The sequence below is a fragment of the Lepus europaeus genome, chromosome 18, assembly GCF_033115175.1.
Source record: "Lepus europaeus isolate LE1 chromosome 18, mLepTim1.pri, whole genome shotgun sequence".
NCBI classification, from domain to species: Eukaryota; Metazoa; Chordata; class Mammalia; order Lagomorpha; family Leporidae; genus Lepus; species Lepus europaeus.
The window spans coordinates 45,143,777-45,148,873 of record NC_084844.1 but is presented as its reverse complement, the minus strand read 5'-3'; the positions used below and the strand labels follow the sequence as shown (position 1 = coordinate 45,148,873).

General features: G+C 45.1%; 1 long non-coding RNA gene across 3 annotated transcripts in view; it reads right to left on the bottom strand.

The window, feature by feature from the left end:
• LOC133747085 (uncharacterized) overlaps window positions 1-5,097 on the bottom strand; it is a 32,558-nt gene that overhangs the window by 19,911 nt on the left and 7,550 nt on the right. For all 3 annotated transcript variants that reach the window (XR_009864274.1, XR_009864275.1, XR_009864276.1), the window contains one exon: window positions 1,002-1,062. This is a non-coding gene — a long non-coding RNA (uncharacterized LOC133747085). The remainder of the gene's footprint in view (window positions 1-1,001; window positions 1,063-5,097) is intronic.

Sequence of the window (5,097 nt, the reverse complement as noted above, 5' to 3'; positions counted from 1 at the left end):
TTCTACCTACTCACATGTGCATGTATGTTATTATTTGAAGGGTACAATTACTGCAGGATGCTCGGTCACTGCCTCCCTTTCCAGTGACAGTTTTAGCTCGCACACCCTCCTTTACAGGCCAGCCTTTGGCATTTGCTGCACTTCACTGCCATCTTCCTATCTCTTTGCTAAATATTCGGGAGACTGTTCCATGGGCAAATCCAGCGCACTGTGGCTTGGCTGGAACTACTTTGAAGATCAGTGTCAACACCTGCACCTTCAGTGTTCAGCTTGCCATCTGGTCTAAACTCTACTTCAAATGGCTGGCTTTGTTCAGGTTGCTTTGAGAAGAGGTACCTGCAATTCTCGCTCAACCTCAGGCTGTACTGATCTGGCACCTTGATCTGTCAAGGGCATCCTCAGGTCAAGAGCAGGTGGAGACTCTGTGTTGGCCTTAGACTCCTCCTCTGCCTTAATCCCTCATGGTGGTCATGACTGTGAGGAGTCCTCCAGATAATTTTCTAGACTGAGTCTAAGGAAAGCTGACGGGGAAGCAGTCAGTTAAGTGAATGGCCTTTCATTCTATGTAAAGTCCTTATAATATAGATATGGAATTTGGCCCTTGGTGGCTTGTGACTCAGATCCGTGGGCAGAGAAGCAAATTTTACTTTGTAGCATGGGATTTCTTTATCAAAATGAAGGGAATAAAGTCTCATTAATGACAACAGGACTTAGCCAACTGGCCCCATTATCACTTCAGTCTTCCATATAAATCCAGTTCACTTCTAACAACCTTATAGAAGGTACATATGGCAAAGACCTGGTAATCACAGGTCTCTCTCACTTGGCTTACTTCCAACTTCCTACTCCAACAAACTTCCCCAGCCACCTTCCTGTATTCTGTGCCATTCTCTGATTCTTTGCTTTTCTTAGCATGCTATTTTCCTTACAGATGCCAGCTGCTGAGGAGTTTCCTGAAATACCAGAAGCAGAGGGGAATTCTACATTTGTTACTGACTTACCTTCACTATCTTCACTCCTCTTCTTGCTACCTTGTTCCCATTCTCTTTGCTTTCTAGCATGCTGAAAAAGAGAAGTCACAAAATTGGCAGTGTATTTAGTTGTACCATACTTTAGCAAATTTTAAGAAACTTGTCTTATAAAGACATTTGGATATGGATTCTTCCCACCGCACAGACACTAATGTATTCTCAAAAAGATACTGGTTTTTTAAAAGTTTATTTTCATTTCATTTGAAAGGCAGAGGGAGAAACCATGCAAGTGCAAGCTTCCATATGCTGGTTCACTCCCAAATGCCTTCTTAAAAAAAAAAAAAAAAAAAAAAAAAAAGCAAGCTGGGAACTCCATCCAGGGTTTCCACAATGATAGCAAGGACCCAAATACCCAAATCAGCTCTCATGTGCTGCCTCCCAGGCTGTGCATTGGCAGGCAGCCAGATCAGAGGTGGAACAGCTGGGACTGGAACCAGGCACTCCAAAATGGGATGTAGGTGTCCCAAGCTGCAACTTAAGCTGCTGTACCAGAGCCCCACCCCAAGACACCACTTTTTAAAAAGCACTTCTTCAAATGGAATTACAGCTTTGCCAATCTATGTGTTCAAGGAATTACACAGGAGCTTTGAAAATTTCCAAACTTCATTAAATGGAAAAAAAAAAAAGAATGCAAAATCTCTTTCTTCAGCATGATTTGCATTTATTTGATACCTGCTTATCAATACCACCATGGATTTTCTTTCTAAGGAAAATTTATTAGGTAGGCAGGCAGGCAGAGTTCAAGATAATCTTTTGGGGGTCAGCTTATGGCATGGTGTTAAGCCATGGCTTGTGAAGCCACATCCCACATCAGAGTGCCAGTTTGAGTTCTAGCTACTCTGCATCTGATCCAGCTTCCGGCTAATGCACCAGGAATGGCAGCAAATGATGGCCCATGTTGGAGACCAGGATGGAATTCCTGGCTCCTGACTTCAGCCTGGCCTAGACCTCGTAGTTGTGGTCATTTGGGGAGTAAACCAGCAGATGGAAGATCTCTCTCTCTCTCTCTCTCTGTCTCTCCCTGTCTTTCTATTGCTCTGCCTTTCAAATAAATAAATCTTAAAAATCTTTGAGGAATGGACATTTAGCCTAGCAGTTAGGATGCCAGTGTTGCACATCTGAGTACCTGGGTTCCTGTCCCAGTTCTGTCTCCTGAGCTAATGCAGACCCTGGGAAGCAGCAAGTGATAGCCCAAGTCCTTGGGCTCCTGCCACCCACATGGGAGACCCAGGTGAAGCTTCTGTCTCCTGGGTTTGCCTTGGCCCAGCCCTGGCTGTTGCAGCCATTTGGGGAGTGAACCAGCAGATGGAAGATATATTCATTCATTCTCTCTGCCTTTCAAATACATAAATCTTTTAAAAAAATTCCAAACTCTTAATGTTAACACATTAATCTTCATTATATGTCAAAACATTTAAGTATCTCCCAAAACATCACAGCATATAATTTACAAATATTTAGTTTCAAAGCTATAGACTTAGAAATGTTAGATTTTGGCAAACCTAAATAAATTATACAGTTCTTTGCAATTTGTAAAGAGCTTTAGTTTATAATGTGCCTTCATATATATATATACACACACACACACATATATATATATATAATCTCATTTGATCACCTGAGATCTAGGTGACATATGTTATTTTCACAGGTTTGTAAACTAGGAGGCTGAGGCTCAGAGTTAGATTTGCGCAAGTTCACACAGCTGGGAAGTTCCAGAATAGGCTTTACGTCTAGGTTTTCTGATTCCAGTCCAAAGGCTATTTGCATTTCTATATTTTAGACAAAGAGAGACAGAGAACTTCCATTTGCTGGTTCACTCTTCAAATGCCTGCAAATAGCAAAAGCTGGACCAGGTTGAAGCTTAGAGTCAGAAATTCAATGTAGGTCTTCCATGTGGATGGTAGGGACTCAACCGCCTGAGCTATCACTTGCTGCCTCCTTGGATCTGTGTTAGCAGGAAGCTGGAATCAGGAGCAGAGTCAGGACTCGAACTCAGGGTCTACAATACGACATGCGCGTGTCCCAAGTGGTGTCCTAACCACCAGGTCAAACTGCCCCACAATGTCTTTAAAATCAGCACTAAAGAAGCCTGAGGAATCCAGTGTTCAACCTCAGACTGGATATTTTCCCTAAACTGAAAGGATCTGGGGTCTTATTTTAAAAGATTTATTTATTTTGGCCGGCGCCGTGGCTTAACAGGCTAATCCTCCGCCTTGCGGCGCCGGCACACCGGGTTCTAGTCCCAGTTGGGGCGCCGGATTCTATCCCGGTTGCCCCTCTTCCAGGCCAGCTCTCTGCTATGGCCCGGGAAGGCAGTGGAGGATGGCCCAAGTGCTTGGGCCCTGCACCCGCATGGGAGACTGGGAGAAGCGCCTGGCTCCTGGCTTCAGATCAGCACGATGTGCCGGCTGCAGCGGCCATTGGAGGGTGAACCAACGGCAAAAAAGGAAGACCTTTCTCTCCGTCTCTCTCTCACTATCCACTCTACCTATCAAAAAAAAAAAAAAAAAGATTTATTTATTTTGACTGGCAGAGTTATGGAGAGTGGGAGGGAGGGAGAGCGAGCGAGCGAGCCGAGCTTTCATTCACTGGTTCACTCCCCAAATGGCTGCAGGCCAAAGCCAGTATCCAGGAGCTTCTTCCAGGTCTCCCATATGGGTACAGGTGCCCCAGCACTTGGGCTACCTTTGGCTGCTTTCCCAGGTGCACCAGTAGAGAGCTGGCTGGGAAGTGGAGGATTCAAACTGGTGCCCAATTGGGATGCAGGCATCACAGGTGGCAGCTTTCCCTGCTACACCACAGCACTAGTCCCTTTGGGTCTCATTTTAGAGTGTGATGAGAAATAGAAACAGAGGCCGGCGCCGTGGCTTAACAGGCTAATCCTCCGCCTTGCGGCGCCGGCACACTGGGTTCTAGTCCCGATTGGGGCGCCGGATTCTATCCCGGTTGTCCCTCTTCCAGGCCAGCTCTCTGCTATGGCCCGGGAAGGCAGTGGAGGATGGCCCAAGTCCTTGGGCCCTACACCCGCATGGGAGACCAGGAGAAGCACCTGGCTCCTGGCTTCGGATCAGTGAGATGCGCCAGCCGCAGCGGCCATTGGAGGGTGAACCAACGGCAAAAAAAGGGAAGACCTTTCTCTCTGCCTCTCTCTCTATCCACTCTGCCTGTCAAAAAAAAAAAAAGAGAAATAGAAACAGAGGAAGCACCTATCACTAATATATCACTCTCCGTGTGTACCCTGTACTTGGTTAACAAAGATGCTCCAGGTAACATTACCACACTACATCTAGTCCTTGTACCAGATTCAGACCGATTTATACTGACTTCCTTAAAAAAGATATTAAGATAGGGATTCTCAAAATAAGGGATAACATAATCAAAAGGTAGGTGAAAAAAATGAGAAAATAAATGGGGCCAGAAAGGAGGCAAAATATCATACCAGAATGACTTCCACATGTGCTTCTCCATGCCACAAACCAGATCCTAAGGTTTATTAGAGATATCTGTTTCAACTAGATGTGACATGTCATTCACTGTTACCCAGGCTAGCGGTCATGCTGAGTGCTACTATTTTTCAGGTGTATTGTTACTATTTATAACAAAGGCTAGTTTCTCAATGCTTTGTAGAGAATTGGGGACCTCCAATATTAAGTATAATATTGTCTTTGGGGGTCTCAGCTTCAGTTCTGGAACACATCACTACATAATTCTAAAGATCTCAAATGATTATCACTAATTTTTTTCAGATACCTGTTTTATAGCTGAAAAAAAAAACTTCATTATGTGAAAGAGAGATATTAATGTTGAGGCCTTAATCAGTGTCCGTACACACAAAGCAGAATTTTTGTATTTTTGTTTTTTTTTTTTTGACAGGCAGAGTGGACAGTAGAGGGAGACAGAGAGAAAGGTCTTCCTTTTGCCGTTGGTTCACCCTCCAATGGCCGCCACGGTAGGCAGGCTGTGGCCGGTGCACCGCGCTGTTCCGATGGCAGGAGCCAGGTGCTTCTCCTGGTCTCTCATGGGGTGCACTCCCTGGCCACAGCAGAGAGCTGGCCTGGAAGAG